Here is a 21,705-nt window from a genome sequence, read left to right as displayed (position 1 = left end):
TATATATATATATATATTTTATATTTATGATGTTATTACGAGTTTATATTCGCTGTGACGGGGGTCAGTCCTTCACCCGGCGACGGTGGCGACGACGACTCGGGCCGATGTGCGCGCGATGCTGCGATACTACAGGTATACGCTACCTAATATATATATATATATGTACTACCTATATATACCTCAGGAAATCTGGCCGACCTCGACGTTCCTGTACCTACAACAGTCGTAGGTATACTGTTATTATTATGTACTATTATATACAGTACACTATACATAGGACTTATAAGCTGTGATGTGTACATATAGGAGGTATACCTATGTATATAAAGATTTATTTTTATCTTTTACCGGTGTTTTTTTTTGTTAATTTTTATTTTTATTATCATATTATTCATTAATTTTTTTCCACACACGATAGACGCGACCAGTTGTTCGTGACCAAGGATGATGTTTTTGTGATATCGCTTTAAGTGTGCAATACGGTATTTTTATACTTATAATTTTATTTTATCGAACAATCTTACACGTATGTATCATATTGATATCATAAATTTGTTATAGTATTTACACGTGGTTTAACACTATGTAGGCATATATTATAGACTATAGTATAGTATATTATAGTTTTTTTTTTAACGTAAATCACTCGTCTCAGTTTATTATTTCATAATAAACCTGTTTTAACATGATTTAAACTTCAAAATATAATAATAGTATGTATATCTATAGGCTATACTCTATCTCGATACATAACCTAACTACACTTTATGACATTTTTAATTTTTTCAACAATGACCTATATATATGGGCGAATTTTTGTTTCGAAATCTATAAATTATAATGTATAAACATAGAGTATTGAACAGACAGTATTTAGTATAACATTACGACGTTTTAAAAAATCTTAAAATAAAAACCTAAAAATTGACCGAGGTATTGATCAATAGATCGAGTGGTACACGTCAAATAAGTCACCCTGTATAAGTTTTTATGCGGTACACGATGCAAGACCATTTAATGATATAATATTATCATGTAATGTGGGCAACTACAGCATCATCATCATCCCACCTCCACCTCCGCCAAGAGGAATTTCATCGGCGGATATAGACACGACGACGTTGGACTCTCGACTCTCGAGGGCAAAACTATGATATTATTTAGGCACGCGATTAGAATCGCGACCGTCCGTCTATCTCTATTTTGGACGAGTCGTCATCGCCGTGGCGCAACAGCCAATGACAATATTATAATAATAATAATAATAATACCAAACTGATACACTGATATTACGCTTGATAGGTAGTAGGTACAATAATAATAATAATATATTATATTAAACGTAATCATTATATATGGAGATAATTACGCCAAGATAACGACGTGCGTATAATAATAATATATGCAAGAAACGGTACTATTGTGCAAACGCGTGCGACTGTTACGTCAAAAATAATACGCAGGTAGTACCTGGACAGTTATAGGTATAGCCGTATAGGTAATGGGTGTATATATATATATATATATATTATGTGTGTGTGTATCTATATACACATCAGCTATTTATGACGAAAAGAAAAATATCAAATTGGTAATATTATATATTATTATTATCATTTATCACTGAAAAAAAAAAACGAAAAACTCGCTGAACCGTCTTCGTCTGCCGCGTGCACTGTACCTACTGTCTACGGCTGCACGTGTACCTATATTATAAAGGATGGAAAAATAGATAATATTATACAGACGTATATAATTACGCGAATTACAAAACTATGGTATACGCATTATGTTGTATGTACGGCGTGCGCACGCGATTGGCACATACCGAAGACGCGTGAAATTTTACCTACAATATAATATTATTCTACGGGTAGGTATATACTATATAGTATTATAGTATTCGTATATATTTCATTGCGAGTATATAACCTATAACATGACCTAACCTAATCTAACCTAACGTCCTACCGGCCGTGTACCGTTTACCGAATTTAAATAACAGTAATAACATAGTACATCATCTGTAATTTTTAAGTTAATATACATGTACATACATAGGTAGGTGCAATCATATAAAACTATAAACTAAGTAATTTCAACCAAGTTAGTTTAACCAGGTCTACTATAATACTATATGACGTGTGCAATACATGATGACCGGCTCATTGATTACACATTATTATGTACAAAAAATATAATATTATCATTGAGTATAGATAGATATAAGATAGTATAGATATAACGCGGTGCGCGTTCTATTGACAGTTCTGGTGAACTAATTCATTACGTATATAGGCAAGATGGTCTCTCTATACTATCTATACTCAATGATATTATGTATTGTTTACCGGGTAAACTTAACGCCATCAATCGGCAGTACGGTGTATGTTTTTCCACGATTGACCGTGACACACAGCAGTAAATATCTAGCGAATTCGCGATTAAGTTTAATATACCTACACCTGGAGCACACGAAACATTGGAATAATTAAATCGCTGAAAACACTGGTAGTTCCAAATCATATAATAGGTATATTGTACAACCAAATCAATTTAATTTCGGCTCTCGTATTTTGAACGAATTTTAATACTTTTCGTGTATATTTAAGTCAAACTTGTGATGAAATTTAGAATATAGATTCGAATTCTTCTTGGGGACCCTTTAACAACTAGCATGCACATTTTAAACCTTATACCATATTTTATAGTTTATACCTATAACTACCACACGTTTACCACACGTTAGGAATTATATTGTATACCTACTGAAAACGCTGTTGAATATAAACGTTGACTTTTATATCAGTTTTTATGTTATTTAGTATTAAGCTATTGTAGCCATTCTAGGTTATATTAAATGGTAAAAGCTAAATCTTTTATAAGGGAAAATCAAGATCTGCACACAAACACTTACTCACACAATTATTTATATACACTCATATATGTATAATTGCATAAATGTAACATGTAAGTAATTTATAAGTACATACTATATACTACGGTGTATATAGCAAAACTGCACTGTAGTTTGACATGACGTGCAACATTTCGTGCAACTCGAAGTTAAAATTTGTATTGTTTTCAAAACAATAAAATGGAATTAATCATGTCGAATTGATGGAAAAATACATGTTATAAAGCAAGGTCAATAGATATTAGACATGTACACGAATGTATTATACCTATATTATGTTGTTCAATGCACAGGAGACAGGACTCCAGACTTATTAAAAACACGAAGATCGTAAAATGATGATGAAAATACTTATTATAATTTAAAACCTAAAGACAATAAATACTGAACACAAAAAGGTAACATTTTCCACATATCGTATTATATGCATATGATGGAATATGTAAGACGAATGTCATCCTTCCAACCTACAACCTCATACAACCTTTTACGTTTGCAATTGTTACGTTAAAATAAGAATCATTATTTTTCATTAGTACTATACACATAGAAATGTGGAGTTGTATTAACTCCAAATATATTTTGTATTTTTATTTTAAAATTCACATGAAAAAATTATGAATTAGGGTAATATATATTAATATTAAATAAGCTTAATATTATTTATTAATGTGAATACAAAACCACTTACATTTAGGTACATATATGTTATCCCCAAAGCCACTAATTAGAAATGTTTCTATAAAAATAATTAAGTATTATCCAGGTACTTGATTTTCTACAAACAAAATTAAATTTTCCGAAATCACTCATTTTTCAAAATTTAAAATTTCTTATTGGAGGTGCTGGGGTAACATTACACATTTACACTGGTACCATCGTATCCACATTTAAAAAATAAACTATTCTATCTATTTCACAAAAACATGGCTTCATAAGAAGTTATCGTCATTGTCGGATAATATTATTAGAACAGTTTTAATTCCGAGTAACGAGACTACGAGAGCCTATAGAAAATTGCTGAAAATAAGGTGTATATAGAATAGAAAATAGTATACAAGTCAAGTATATTTAAAATTTGATTATGGCGATGTCAGGATAATGTTATACTAGTATACTACAAAACTCCGCTCTTTTGAAACTTAAAATTCTGAGTATAATGGACGATTGTAGACAATAGTATAAAGAATAAAGTAAGTAGATAACAATATGATTTTAAATTTTTATGAGAACATGAGTAATTTGTACTTTGTGGAGTTGCCTTCATGTGTAACAGCATGTATTTCATTTAATAATTAATTTTTTATCAACCAAATTCTGTTTTTCCACAATGCTTACGTGGGTCGCTAAACATGTAAGCCTAAAAAAGTGGGTCAACGGTCAAAAAAGTTTGAAGACCACTGCTATAATAGGATATAAATATAATATTATGTCATCGTTAACTGTGAAGTATGTAAAATTAGTTTTATATCCACGGACTAATCTTTGTTCATGGTTTTATTTCTGTTCTCTGTGGTTCTGCATCTTTACAATTAATATTACACTATTACAGCTAATACAGCTCCTTTATTTTCGGTTACCCGGGATATAGGCATTTTTATAAACCCACTGTCATGTCATTCAGTTAAAAGTCAGATCACAACGGATACCTCGAAGGGAATACAATATAGTAATACCATTGATAGTACATATTTTGTACTGCAGTGGCGTGGCGAAGTGAAATATTTTTTCAGGCAATTAATTTTTTGAATGAATTTACCAACCCTTCAATGCTTAATATTATAATACTTATTAAAATATTATTTAATAATTTAAATATCATATTCAGATGAAGTTAATCTCGTACTTGAATTTCACACTAAATCCAGTACTCACCTACCCGTCCACCGGCCCACCCATTCAAAATTATCAGGCAACTGCCCTTCAAAATCACGGTCAACACGTCACTGTAGTATTGCATATTTTGTACATTACTAATCATAACGAGAGATGATAAATGATAATACGCCTATGATTCTTGACAATACGCGTTGACCAATACGAAGCCGCTTACATAACTTAGGTACCTATATATTTTATATTTTGTAATTATATTAATATTACCGTTGACAACAACTGTTTTTCAGAAATCAAGTGTAATAAATACTATAATTTATTATTCGATTGAACAGTAAGCATAACATTAATAACTGTCGATAATTAGTTCTCTGCAGTAGCATTAAACATTTATAACGTAGGCAGGTACACGTATCGTGTCGACCGATAACATTATAATATGTAAATATATTTTAGTCGGACGGTGCATGTTATAAAACGCTTTACCAGTGTCCACTACAATAATAGTACTTATATTTACTACAATACTACCTATAGACATATTATATAGTGGCGTTATACATGACGTATTTTAGTTATTATACTTATTATACCTACTTATTAGAAATACAAATATTGGAATATGGCACATACGCGTAGGTGTACTTCGATGTAGCTTATACATGTATAAGTGTATGCAAGTAAAAAAGTATAATATAAACAAACACTTTAGTAAATAGTATTGCTTAATACCAAGTCGGTATACTCGTTATATTATTATTATGTACCCATTAGAAAATATAGTTCAACCAACGAACTCGATCTGATATTATTTGTTCAGTGCAGCCCATATACATACCTATTACCTATTATACACTGTGTTCATGTAATAAACTATATAAAATAGAATTTTTAAACGGTAAATCGTAAATGTATGTATACATTTAATGGCTAATGCACCGATTGTGTGTGTAGAATTTGTATAGAATATATAACCCATTAATTATTATAATTAGATCGGTATGGCGATATCATGAAAATTCAAAAGAATCACTACCTAGGCAAGTTTTAATATCTTGACTGTAAACTCTGGTTCGAGGGTAAAATATATATTAAATTTGTTACCGTTTCCTCGGGGCATTATATTATAAAAGCTAGATAAATTGTTTTTAATAATAATAACTATAATTTTATAGGTTTGAATACCACAATTTGAAATCGAGAGTAGGTGATGTGTTAATATGGCAGAGTGGCCAAACTTTTTTTCTTGATTAAGATCTACTGCAGAGGTCCGAGAGTATATTTTTCCATCAACGAGCCATAAAAACACATACACAAGTACAACTATTGAGACAACGGTCACCGGGATGCTACTAAATGTATATATAGTAAATAAATTCCATCAAAGCGGGAATCGAATTTAAAACCGCTCCAGGTATACGGTATTACGGTACATATGTAGGTAGGTAGTAACCACGACTAGCCAGTAGGTATTATAATAATATGCAACTTGACGTATATGTTGGTAATAAAGCGAACATTTATTTTCTTGTTACCTATTTCATTCACATATTTCATCACGAATGCGGAATGTTAATAGTGGGGGGGGGGGGGGGAATAGAACTTTAGAAAATTACATTCTAATGAAATACGAACAATAGGGACAATAACCTGCTACAACCGAGTGAAGAATAAAATAAGAAATTGTTTTAATTTTGGACAAATTTAATTTAAGGTTTAAATAAAGGTCATTGAACATAGGGTTATCAATTCGGAGGATGCAGAGCGGGTTAGGCAGGCGCGATTATTATTTGTGGGCCGAAGGCCGAATAACTAGGGTGGTTAGAGGCCCCCACGTATGTAGTAGCTTGTTGTAATTATTATGTTGTAGTTATTATGTTGTAACGGTGAATAAACGATACGGGTTCGGGTGGCAGCATTGTGCTAAACAGTTCCCACCCGTACCTGGTTTTTTTTGGAGAAAAAAAAAAAAAAAAAAAAAGGGTTATCAATTCAACGATTTATATACATCATAATATTACAAAAATATAAGACAGCGGATAGGTATAATTATGTTGGTCGAGGCATATCAAAAGAAAATTTTTGTAGTTTTCAATCAGCAGTAAAGTTTATTGTTTTATTTTTGGCTGAGTTGATTGCCCTCTGTGTTCATACATCACGACTTTCATTGTCGTGGTTCAGTGATTTTTTTATAAATTTATAATATACCTAGGATCTAGGTACTAATTATTAATATACCATTGTTGATTTTGATCAAATATTATTCAAAAATGTCGTGCTTATTCACCATAAAAATGCTTATTATTCGTGTATCACAAAACTTAGATTTACATAATAATATATAGGTCAGTGGTGGAACCCAGGCGGGGCAAAGGGGACAAAGTTTCCCTCCCCCAATTGCCGTAGTTTTCCTTTGTTTTACACTGTGTTTAGCCAATTTTGTAGCAAAATTTTGTATTTTTTGTACTTCCCCCCCCCCCAAAAAAAAAAAAATTAAGCCCTGGATCCACCACTGATATACGTAGGAGCAGTTATATAGAAACATTATCAATAAATAATCCGTTAAGGTATTATAGCACTGAAGATTCTTTAAAACGATTTCGATAAATATTTAGACAGTACTCATTAGGTTTTTGTAATGAGAAAATTATTATATATCTTTTTAGATATTTATATTTATTTATTTATGTACAAGAAACGGAGTTGCGCCCACAATTCAACGGATTTCATAGTATTTTACAAGGATGTTTTATAATATGTTTAATAATACTCCTATTATAGCTGTGTAAGTAATTAAGTATGGTATATATAGTTCTGTCAAATATTACAATAATAAACAAACTATATATAATTAATTTTACTTAGATTTACATCATTATGACTAATGATTATATTATTATAATATTATAATTGTGTACATTGTACATACTAGTATACTACCTACATAGGTTAAAGTTTTTAATAGCGTTACATATGGGAAGTTTAGAATTTTTCAATTTTTAATATCGAACATAAAATTTGAATTATTATCTACCTACACTCTACAGTTCACAATATAATTTTAAAATTTTGATTTTTTTCAATTCCCGTAAACAGTATATATACAGTCGCGTTGGATACTGCTGTATATCCTGTATATCTATGGCCTATAAGTACAACTGTTATCGGTAATTCTTTTCCTAGTGCGTTTTAATATTCTGTTTTAATAAAACGATTAACGTTCGCTTTCATTACAGACGCACTAAAATGGGTTTAAAATAATAAAATGTATAAACTATTATTATATAGCATGCCAGATGTACTCGCGTATATAGCGTTCCAGCGTTTGACATTGAAATAAATCCTTGTGCTAGGTATCTATATATATTATGTATGTTTATTGTATATATCAAGTTGTGTATTATAAATAGGTACAATCGAACTAACTTTTATGTCGATAAAAACATTTATGATATTGTGGTAGTGATTTTTCTCAATAGGTATTAGACTAATTATCATTACGATGGTTAGTGTTTATCCTGCGGACTGTGTATAGTGTGCAGACGACTGCGGCAGTATTATATATATTTTATATATAAGACATACTGCAGTCATTGTTTATACGGTCCAGTGGTTAATATTAATACTCGAGTATAAAAAATACGTATTTTTTCTCGTTTATAAAATAGATCCATGAACTCGAACATATAAAATAAAGTACGAAGGTCGGCAATAAAATAAATATTTTTAAATTCAAATGCACTGCACATAATATATAATATCCAACATGTATACTCATATTATAATACCTATCTATTTGTGCTGGGTATTGTAATTATGACACGCGTTGGGCGAGCACCAGAGTAATAACTTGGTACATAATTATCAATACCTACCTATCTTATGTTATGGTAGGCGAAAAAATTTACACAAAACGAGCATAGAGTTTAAAAATATACCATAATATAACGCGTCCATCGGGTAATATTGTCTATATAATTTATACAAAATGTCTTAAATGTATACAACTTCCACGTGAAGTTGTTTAATGTTATTATTTATAGGTGTATGCATAGTATAATACCTACATTTGTTGAGATTTGTGGGAACTTAGAATAGTGCATAATATTTTGGGTCAGGGTTGAGAACACCTGAGCGCGCGTTATCAATAGTATATATTTAAGCATTTATCCGATAATTATGTAATGCATCCATTTTTCTTTAAATATATTTAAAATATAATTTACCGTTAGAATATCGATAACTCAATAAGTATAGAAAAAAAAGAAAATAACGAACCTCGGCGAATTGATATTCTATACCAATTTGTGCACATAAATGGAGTCTAGTCATTTTTGTGATAAATCGTTTTTTTTTTCGTCCTCTCGGGCTTCAATAGTCGTTGATATTTTATTGTTATTTTCATCGCCGAATGTTGATGATAATATTACCTAATAAATAATATAATAGTAACATAATTGTATGCATAAAATATTTAGTACACGAGTTATGTTTCGAATCACTTAATAGGACTCTATACCCATTCGTTTGTTGTCTCCGTCTTACAAACGTACGACATGGCCAATTTTCGTATATAATTACAGGCCCAGATTTAGGGTTAGTCCCGCTCTGGATTAATATATGCTTAATATATATTGATACGGTCCTTTTTATACTAAGACTTTTCTTATCGCCCATGCTTTACTGAACGTCTTGGACCTAAAATATATGTTATTATTATTGCTTAATCGAATGGTAATTTCAAAATGTTTAAAAATGTATGTGTACCTAAGTAGTTTTAGGAATTTTGTACACAGATTAAAAATATATACACTTAAAAAGAATTATTTATTTAAAAAAAAATATGCTGCTAGAAATAAAAGCACCTTTTGCACCCATGTTTATCTGGGCTTGCATATATCTACTGGGTGATTTATTAAAAACGTTCACCCCCAGTTCTTCCTTTAATAAATAAATAATTGTTTTAGATTCAATATTAATCTAATTTCTATTTTATGAAAATCAATTTTTAAGAAATATCTATGTATTATCCTTGGTTGAAGAAAAGAACTTTGTATCACCACTGAAGACTAAACAGTCCTGAAATGGTATAAAAGTCTAAATTACTAAAAGTAAGTGCCTACACTAAAAAATTACAAAAATCCGAATTTGAATACATTTTTTATCAATGGAAAAAACGGGAGTGAACATCACGCTTGGTGAATCACTTTATACATTTAAATCTAAAAATGTATAGTTAAACTATTTTTAAATATTGTCATAACAACAAAATGTTTGTATTTTGTGCTCGTTAATCCTTATAATACCTTATAATTATATAATACTATGTAAGTCTTATGTTTTGTGTGTGACTGTGAACGTTTTCGGTTACATTGTATTTTATGTTCATCATTTAGATATCGTTACTTAATTTACGGACACCCATTTTATTAAATGATATTTATTTTTTTTTTAATCTAAATATGGAGGCTATCGTTGTTAAGTACAACTTTTATGCCTACGCGTTGTGCCCAAATCAAGTCATGGCAATTTGCACACAAATGACGTGTTCTTTGTTTTATTAATGTTTAAAAATTTAATTGTTACATAAACACAAATAGTTTACTATTTATAATTATTTTTACGTCAAATTCTTGACTTGTGTTCAACTGTTGACATGTCATTGGACGTATAGGTATATATTTTATACCGTGAAAAGTTTCAAAACAATAATAAAATATAAAAAAATGTTTACTTAAAATTTGTTAATCTGTGTATCTTTTCTAATTTGAATAATTAATCTTTAAATTTTCAATTATTATAGTTCTACATCTTTTTTGTTGGAATTTTGGCATATATAGGAGACACATGGAGGCACTTCAACAGTTCGATCAGTATTATATACACGCAAAATCGTGAACAAGAATTATCAGTACAAATAAATATTGTTCATTACCTATAGTTCTAAAATGTAATCCTGCGTATTGTTGTTTCCAAACAAAATAATACTATAAGTCCATAACAATGCTAAATAGTATTGAGATCGTAATCACTGCGTATGCATATTATATTATTATGTACCTATATATTATACGCTTTTTAATGCATGGAAAATAATATGTTTTATAATGATTAAAGATATTTGAGACTTCAGTAAAGGACTATTCATGTTTCAGTATTTTCCGCGTATATATATACTTGGAGAGTGGTGTAGATATAGATATAAGTATATACGGCCTTGTTTCTGCCTAATGTTCAGTAGAATTATACTTACACATCTTGTTTCGTCATTTTACGACCTTAATCAAACAATTATATCATTTTCAGATATTAAACAAAAAGTTAATTTAAAACAAAAAAAATAATATTAAAAATATAAGTTGAGTAACTACGATTCCGCAACCAAATTTAAATTAGTTATGCGGGAATTTTTCCACAGGAATATTCTATATTATACATTATAGATACCTACACTTTATAAATTCACCGAATCTGATGATAGAAAAAAAATATATGTATAGGTAAATACGTAAATGTACCTATTATATACTCACACATTGCCAAAACCAATTAATCTGTCAATCATATGAGTGCTAGAGTTGCCATTTATTAAAAACGACAAACCGGGAGACGTTTTGTATACTTACATATTATTATATATATATAAAAAAAAAAAAAATGTAAATAAAAAATTTAAGTTTTTTATTTATGTAACTATTAATAATAACAATATTCTATAGGTGCATTATAAAATATTAATATATTATACTAGCGATGTCTATACAACTACGCTATAATGTGATAAGACAATCTCCACTTATACCTAGTTTATTATGTTATTTTTTTTAATGAATACGTTTAAAATTTTGCTTGTTGTGAAATTTCGCCACGGTAAACTGTTTTAGATAATATTTTATCACACGAGTTTTTTTTTACGGTTTTGATAATTTGACATTTGTGTGTTTCTCTGATCATAATAAATTTAGGTTCATCGTTTTGGGCGTTATATTATTTTAAATTTCAACATTTCTCAACTCTCAATCGTCATTGGATTTATAAATATTTACTAAATTCAATACATTTCGACATTTCTAAGTCGTAATTTTTTTTACGAACACATATAATTTGCAAAACATTATGTGTTATGGTGAATATATATATATATAAATATAATACTACGATAGATCAAAATCTATAGCCTTACATCGTTTTCCGAATTGATCAATATAATGCTATACGCTGCCTATATACTTATATCATTATAGGTAATTATTGTGTTAAAATTCTAATTATTATTACAGCATCGTAGATGACCACTATTATGCCGAGGAGACCGAAAAATCGAAAAAGGTTCCTATCACCATGCAGGTTTTCCATAATGTCCCATATGTCCATGAATTTTTTAGATCGTGAGCCAAACTTGGGACCTATATTCGTGCCTACATACATACACGTCATATATTTGTTTTATACAATAATGATATAATTTTTCCTTTGAAAATAACTTTCGGGGCAGTAAATCAGAGCCTGACAATTTCTGTGCATACAACTACGTGCAGTGTGTATTGTGTTCAACTATATCTGTTTTAATGTTTCTATATATATTTTTATATAACTTAGAAAATATAATATGGAAAAACGCAGCAATCTGTAAACCGTATTGATTTCGAGGTAATTTCGGTAAAAAAGGTTAGGAAAACACTTCAAAAAGTTTCTCACACGGTTAAAACTACGTCTTTAACCATTATAATATTATTTAATCGTTTGAATAGCTTAATATATAGCAATTTAAATCGGGATTAATTAAAAACAAAAATAATCATTCATACATAAGATTATATTGTATTACGACATTAAGTGAATTTACAATATCCTTTGTCCTTGTTGGATCTGCAGTGAAGATGTTTGTCTGAACTCTGAAGCATCGTGTACAATGAAACAAAACACGCCATTCATTTTTTACGTATGTTCGTATTGCCGTTCGCGAATAATAATTTATGGGTTTTCACACTTTTACTTTGGGGTTTATACGCATTGGACTTGTTTATATATATATTATATATTATTAATTATTAGTAATTATGTGTGGAAATATTAAAATATCGTGGCTGTAGGTTAATCCATTCATTTTATACGTATACGCAAACACTGTAAAATATCTTCAATGACATCAATGATATAAGTAATCAAGTAATCAAGAAATATTAATTTGTTTATATTGTTAAATTTATAAATTTTTATGTAAAAAAAAGTATACCTATACTTGGTACTTATCGGTTATCAATATTTTTTTATTTTATAAACATTCAAATAAATTCTTTGGGTAAATATATATTATTCAGGTATAGTACCTATATAATAATTTTTAAAACTTTCAGTCTTATACCTACTATAGTACTTATACTGCAGTAAAACATGTAATATTTATGATTAATTAGATACACTTTTGACGATGTCAGAATAATGTCTTGAAATATCTATCCGATACCTAAATTAAACTGATACCTTTATGACCAAGTTTCAGGAAACCACAACATTCAATATAATGATATTAACGTGAATTAAATATTTAGTTCATATACTATAGATAATGTATTGTATCAATCTTTTTTAATTTAATTTAAGGCGAAACTCCTTGAAAAAATGCATTTATTCCATTGCAGGCTTACGTTTCGTTGTTCATACATAGTGTATAATATTAATGGATAATAGTCGTGACCAATTGGCCGAACGTGTCTCCATTTGAGTCTCTTCTGAACCGTAATCTTTTCACTTCAATGTTTAGGTGATAAATGTATCTTATTTAAAAATACATTCTCGAATTCTTCGGTTCATATCTCAAGTTGTTCAAGGACCAATTGAAATCGAAAATTGATTTAAAAAATAGATGCTAACTATAGTATAAATATATAAATATAGATACTAGTATTTAGCAATATTTTGATCACAATCGCCCATTCTTTAGAACTCATTGATATTATTAATTTTATATTTAAGCTGATACAAATGATTATAGGTATATCGATAATAACTATTATTACTTATTACCGTATAATATATACCTACTGTTAACTATTAAAAGTGAAATATCTACGAATTTGTAATTGAAATATCAACTTAAAATTCATCAGTATAATGATAAAATATATAACTTATAAAATATGTAACTATTATTAATTATTTAATTAAAATATGATATTATATTCAAACGATAAACACAAAAATGAAATATGAATTTGAAATTAAAAAAGAGAAAATACTCGTCGACAGGTATTATAAAGAAAACAAGTTCATATAATAAATGCGTGGTTACGCGTTACAGAATTTAGATATTCATAGTAAAAACATATACTTACATCCTACTTACATTTATGCAAAATCATCTTATTATCATAATTTTTACGCTTAGAATATGGAGAATGGAGATATTACATAATATTATAGCTACAAAAAAAAAGAATGAAAATAATATCGTTGAGTCAATGTAAATTTAGAACAATGATCTAAGTACACAAAAACACTTCTTCCCCCGGAAAATCAAATATACATAAAATACATGGAAGGGGCACGCAACAGGTCTCACTAGCCCCCTCGATTAATCAACATTTTCCAAATTAATTTTTTTGCGAATATTTGACTTACCATTCCCGTAAATTTCCTATTTTCCGGGCTCTGTAGTTTTGAAATTCGCACGTCATTAGTTCCCCCGAAAAAATCAAAATTACACGGATGGGGTCTTTCCACAACTGATCGTCAAACTTTTCTCGGTGAATCGTATAATCATATAATATTTTGTGTAAACCTTAAACGCGCTCTGTAACACTCGGGTTTGCACATAATTAGAAATAAGAATTTGACTGAAAATATATGTGACAGCCGACAGGCGACAGCAAACAATTTTGTTTCGTCTATACAATAATACGCCAATACCTACCAAATAATAACCGTTTAATGAGCTGCGTTCGAAAAGTTTAAAACTTATGTAACACAATAAGTTCAAACCAACAGTTAATAAGTATACTTGTATATATATTATATATGAGTATACCAACCATGACCATCACTCTTATAGTCTTATATCTATCCTTGAATAATTTATTTATTAAAATTCTGTTTTTTGTAAATTTTAAATGTCTATAAGTAGACCATATTTATTATTAGATATCATTTGAGAATTAATTATTCTATGGTGAAATAAAATTATTTTCAAATTAAAATCTAATTTTTTACTATAAATTGTTAATTAGATCATGTTTAGATGACCAATATTGACACTCCTAAATCAATAATAAAACGAGTACCTACAATTTCTAAGTTATTAAACTGTACAAATGTACTAAAAATAATATTCCTTTATAAACTTATTACACGATTCTGATAATTTTTATAAATTATAAAATATGAATAAATTAATGTTAATTACTATAATTTTCTAATCATCATAAACTCCCATATCTTCTAAACTTTTAATCATGGACTTTTTTCCTTAATGCTTAAAATTTAGTTGCATAAACATGAATAGTTAGATCATACAATAAAATTGTGGTAATATATTTGTGGTTACAAATATTTTGTATCTTTGTTTTTTGGATACAGATTTATATTAAAATTGACGATTTTTGTATTAATTAAGTAATTTTTAGAGGTACTATTGTTTGTGTTGTAACTGACTGTTACATTATTTTTATCTTATGATGTCTTTTGTAGCACATATATTGGTTTTAAATAAATTACAACAACATCAAGATATTTATGCATTAAAAGTCTAACGTCCAAGACATGAACAATCCGTTCGATTTACGTGAATCTCAAAAAAAAAAGGTAAATCTCACTCCGCCCGCCAATCGCCAACCACACGTCTATGGCTGATGTATACCACAGAATATTCTATGTGACTGTGGTATCATCATTTATCACTTATCACTTATCAGTAGTTATCACTTATCACGCAAGTTGTGATTTCGTGAATTATTTTCGTTTTTCGTTTCCGTACTTCGTAGGTAATAGCCGTGAACATTAGTGAACTTAAAATGTAGTTAAAGTTTAATAACTCAGTAACTACTCGGCTAAATTTTGATTTATGTATATTATATGTTACGAGAAAAGGTAAAAATCGGGTCAACTTCAGAAATGCCAGGACAAAACACTAACTTCCATGATATACTTGGGAAAAACTTAGTTATATTTTGATTTTAGCCCGGATAAACATAAATTATACATTATTATTTTCGAAAAACATCTACTTAACAATTCTGCATAGTAGAAAGGATGGTCATTTGAAAAAGAGAAGCTTATACATATTTGAAAATATGGTGCTTATTATTAAGGGGCCTGCGCGCGACCTGTTTTTTTGCTCCAAAACATGCCTTACAGGAAAAACTCTCACGCCTCGTAGAGTGATCAGATTTTGATAATTTTTTTTTTGTTAGAAAGAGGAAAACTTCTTACAAGGCGCATTGAACTTTGATTTACAATATTCTATTTACGAGTTCTATAATAAGATTTTGAATTTTACACATTTTTACATGTTTTTAATTCTTAATTCTTTTTTGTTTTTAGCATTGTAATCAAAAATCGAAGTTCAATCCGCCCTGTAACAAATTGTCTTCTTTCTAACAAAAAAAAAATTATCGAAATCCGACAATTCTATAAAGCTCGAGAGTTATTCCCGTAAAGTAATTTTTTTCGATAAAATACACCCTATCAACCACCCCTAAATAGTTATCGGGTAGTAGATTAGTGGAGAAGTCTTATAATTGAGGTAGCAACTAAAATATAAAATTGAATTTTCAAATTTTATAGAATTGTGGAAAATTTGAAAAAGTGGCACCGGGACCCTTAAGCTCACTTAAAAATACCAAAAATCATATCATTTTTACAGATTCATTGGTTAAGGAAAACGTGGGTGAACATGCTTGGTGAATCACCCGGTATAGAATAATATACACAATACTAATACTATAGTCTATAATACTTTATTAGATATTATGGAATAATAAACACGAAGTCACTTTTACTAGAAAATATCAAATTCAATCTTGTCACGTGTGTCGCGTGTATCTGCCTACACGCGTGTTTTATATATATTGCAGCCCAACCCAAAAGTAGGTATGCCGGAACAAAGTTGATCTAGGAAAATGCTATTCACGAGTGTATTCATAGTGTATTATAGGTGTAATCAAAACATGATTTTTTTATCTCATGTAGATGTATACAATTATATAAATTTAATAATATGCAATAACTGTACCGAGCCTGCAGAGTGTCGCAGCTGTTGTGCGTGCAAATTTACACAATCCTATTGGAATAGGACGCATAGGTATACAGTATACACAAAGACACAAAGTATAATATCATCGTTGTATTTGTAATGTTTATATTTTATAATTTACATTAACAATATTATAACTGCGATGCAACACATGATATTATAATAATGACAATAATAGCAATGATAATAATTAAATATAAGCTCTTAGCCTCTTGCATACAAATAGAATACAGTAGTACTTACGGTTAATATTAATTAAAAGTTTATATTAAAAAGATCGTTTAAATTTACGTATAAGTGTAATTGAGTATAGCACGGGGTTACTATATAGTAGGTATATGAACTCGTCTAAACTTTATCGTTTAAATACTTGTACAACTATAATCAACACTATAGTCTATAATATATTATCTCTTTGTTAGAAATTCAATTCTACGAAATCCTCAGAAAACTATTGTTCTCCGAAATATGAAATCAAAAATGTACCTATGTTATCATTGAAAACGTAAATAACGTAAAAAAATGATGACGATAACCCTTTTAGTAATAAACATTTACACATTTAAAAATGTATTGTGATTAAAATATTATAATAGGTACTTCCTATAGAGAATTAAATTTAAAAAAAAAAAACCTTTTAAGAAACACATCGATTTACGGGGAGAATGACTGCTGCAGTTTATAGTGATAAAAGAATCACCTTGTACCTACATAAATCGTATAATCGGCCAGAACATTATAAATTCTTTTAATACGGAATGCGATCGCCTGTAACATTGTATAGGTACCTATACCTACCTATATATATAGCTTTCTTATATATATAACAAATAACGTGCACCGCGGGAGAGACCGCGTCGTTCATTTTACTTCCTGATGTTGGCCGGTGCGTTTCCTCGTTCGCGTGAAAATAATATAGTAGGTACCTATATATATATAAAAATAGATAATAATAACGACAATGATTGAAATTAATAAATCGTTGCGCGTACTGATATATAAATTATAATGACACGTTGATCGAGTCCGGTCGACCTTGCTCGTATACGCAAACGTAGTTGCTTATAATATATAATAATCCTTATATATATATGATATAGGTACGTGTCGCGAACAATAATATTAATAACGATGATAATAATAATTTAATTCGTATTAAGTCGACTGACGGCGACGGGCTGCAATACTCGCGCGGTTCCGGTGAAAGCTCGGAAGTGTATACAGGTATTAATGCCCTCCCGCGTACGGCGTGCGGGCGGAAAAAAATTTCAACAAATAATCGTATCGTATTTTACATTACTATTATTATATTACTATCTTTATTAGAGGCCAACGCCGGAGACCTTGCGCTGCCTCATCCCACTCTAAAAAAACTAAATTCATAAAAAAATATATTATATCGTTCCTGAATAATATCCGCCGTCGCGCACATTGTCTCACCGCGGTCTCGTCCGTCGTCGTTTCGTTTAGTATAATAAGTCTCTGCTGCTCGCCGACTCCACGCTCACTGCAGTTAATGTCGTTATCACCATCGTTACCGCGCATAATAAGTTGTCGTCGCCATACAATATAATATATTGTTGTCGTGATAATAAAGTGAGTAATATATAACAATACAGTGGCGCACGCGACCGGCAAACCGCGTCCGGCAGCTGACGAAGCCGCATCATTGCCATCAGTATCCGTTCGGTTACCGGTCCGCACGCACGCGCTCCCGATTTGGTGACTCGCGTCCAGACGTCCGAGAGACGGTTAAATTTTTTGGGATAAAAAAATTCGTTCGATTTTATCCCGCCGACGGGATAATATTAATATGTTCCAGTGCCAGCAGGACGCGGTCACGTTTATCGTATTATAACAACAGTGCGAACCGCTTATGTGAATTGCGCGTGTTTCCGAATACGAAAATTCGAATTCAAGTTCGACCCTCCCCAGTCGTCCTACCACTTTTTTTTGTTTTTTTTTCTACATGATGTGCGGTGCCGGTTATTATATTAATATTAATAACGATATTAAACCGTACTGATCTCCGGAACGCATCGCGCACATATTATATATAATTACACTATATTATAATATTACTTATATAATATAGTCGTATCATATATTTCCGGACGAAACCTTTCCAACCACCGAGCGCCACAGGTTTGTGATATATAATTTGTACAACACACTATGTTTAGACGCGTTTTATTTTCCACGTTTTATATGTGTATACAATATACATGGACTTATATTTTATAATAATGTTTACAACGGCATACGCTTATTCTCCTGATATATTTCATAATATATACCGTTGAAGTAAAAGTAATGTTATTGATAAACATTAAACAAGCATGTCGATACTATAAAATAAAAAAAAAAACTATACATTTGCAAATGTATAATATAAATTATTCTTTTGCTTTTAAATTGTAACTGAAATACAAAACACCCATAATATTTTGATGCGAACACTTGCATTTGCCAATGATTAATGAATATATGTATTATGTAGTGTATATTTCACGTCGATAGACACTATATTAGACACTATTTGTATTGTGTGACAGGACAGAATTAACCGTTTAAATCTAATCACACCATAGTACACGACCTGGGCAAAATTTTTTTTTACTACCTTTTACAAAATTTAAGTATTAAGTATTTCTGTATAATAAGTTACTATTATTACCAAATATATAATATTGATCGGTAAAAATCAAATGATAATGTTTCATTTAATCATTTTTTAAACATAAATATATTTCTAGAAATATAATGAACATACAATTTATTAAAAACTATATTAAGATGATGCTGCCCATGCATTTGTTATCTCCGTCTTACACACGTACGATATTCAAGTAATTTGGGAATAATTTGTATAATTGTATACGTATATTTAAGTTCTTAATATAAAAACAAAATTGCTTAAAAGAAACGAAATATAATCAACGCATATTATGCAATTAATTTCGAAGAAAATATTTTAGATTTTGTAATATTGTGCAAAATTGTCTATGAAACTTTGTTTTAATCCATGAATCGTGATGTTAGATGTTAGTTGTTATTAAAATCAGCCTAATTTAATATCTTGAAAAATATTTAAACCCCTATAAAAATATTTTAGATTTAATTCATTATTATCTATACATTGCAATTTAAATAATTTAAATAGGTTATTATGTATAATACTTAGGTACGTAATATATTTTTTTAAATATCAATCTAAATTCTATTGACTATTATACAATATTATACATATTTTTTCATGTCATTAAAAATTAAAATATATCGTAATTTATATTTTATAGTATACAATAACTAGTTAAATGCTTATATAAGAAGGTGTGATAATATCAAAATCTACAACGTTGTTATGATGACTTGACGCAGTTTTAACACCTCTACAATAATTACTCCTATACTAGGTATATCTCAGGAAAAAACTAATGATACCAAATGTAAGGTGTTGGAATATTACAATACAAGTTACTAGGGCGTTTTTCAATTTTAATTTTTATAACACAATGTATTCAATTTTGAAGAAACCAAATGTAATTTTTAAACTTATGGTAGGTAATTAACTTGACAAATATAGCTTGCAGGTTAGTAACACGCAATAATAATACGTTATAGGTAATCTTAAATGTTTTAGGTACTCGTCATTAGTTTTATTATAGGACCGTGAGAATATAGCATCAATTCGTTTTTATTTAATTGTTTTTACGATTTTCATCAATTAAAAATGTGTTAATTATTATAATAGGTACTGCAGAGTGGCTGACAATCGCAACGCATCGTTGCGTCGCTCAGCATCTAAAATCGTTGCTTGGGTTGTTACGAAAAACCACGTCAGGTATCGAAATGTATAACTCGAACGTACCGTGCAGAATCCGGGTCCGGGTTTTAAACTAATAAAATTGAGATGGAAAATATTGAAAATAAAAATAATTAAATTGTGGTCCGATATTTTACGTAGGTATTTAAAAACCTATAGGTATATAAAAAAAATCACCTGCAGGCTTAAAATTATTTATATAGGTAGCTACAATAAGCTGACTTGGGACGCTACGAATTTATTCCGGTTATGATAATAATAAATTATATACATTTGTATTGGTTCGATAATCGCGTTATGTTTCAACAATTAAATTATTGTTCGACGCTTTCATTATATAATAAAAATAATATTACCTTTCATTCGGAGAGTATTACCGAAAGTGCTTTTATTCCATTAATTTTTTTGTATGGCTGTTAATTAAACTTGTATGAAGATTATGGATGAAAGATTAAAGACCATTACCCATAAGACATGGGTAGTGTTGTTTTTAAATTGTTATAAGAGTGAACCTATTATATACAGCGTGTATGCGTCTTATATATTATGTAAACAAAATAATGTACCTTTCATAATTTTACAATTTTATAATTATAATCAAATATTATCTAATATATTGAGAATCATACCTATAAATCTATACCTATTTATTTGTTACTTTGACATGTTTATAATATTTAGTTATGATTGTTTATATTGAAATGATACCTACTATTTAATATATATTATATATTTATGTAAAATGATTGCGTTTTTATAATGATACGTATTTACTATTTATATATAATTACTGTTTTGCATAGAAAAAAACAATTTTTGATAAATTGTGATAGGTATACTCACTGGCAGATTTACGGGGGGGGGGGGGGGGGG

The 21,705-nt window shown here is 29.4% G+C and overlaps 1 protein-coding gene across 2 annotated transcripts in view; it reads left to right on the top strand.

Annotated features, from left to right (window-relative positions):
* The window catches only part of LOC100161886 (dual oxidase maturation factor 1), a 64,734-nt gene that overhangs the window by 14,016 nt on the left and 29,013 nt on the right, over positions 1-21,705 (top strand). Inside the window, exon 1 of one of the 2 annotated variants that reach the window (XM_003243617.4) lies at positions 18,434-19,151. The exons of the other annotated variant lie outside the window; for it this stretch is intronic. The gene's annotated coding sequence lies outside the window, so the exon portion shown is untranslated. Of the gene's footprint in view, positions 1-18,433; positions 19,152-21,705 lie in introns of those variants that run through there. 2 annotated transcript variants of the gene reach the window in all.

Source organism: Acyrthosiphon pisum, chromosome A2, assembly GCF_005508785.2.
Source record: "Acyrthosiphon pisum isolate AL4f chromosome A2, pea_aphid_22Mar2018_4r6ur, whole genome shotgun sequence".
In the NCBI taxonomy this organism is placed as follows: Eukaryota; Metazoa; Arthropoda; class Insecta; order Hemiptera; family Aphididae; genus Acyrthosiphon; species Acyrthosiphon pisum.
Note: the sequence above shows the minus strand (reverse complement) of the source record. Positions and strands in the feature narration are given on the sequence as shown.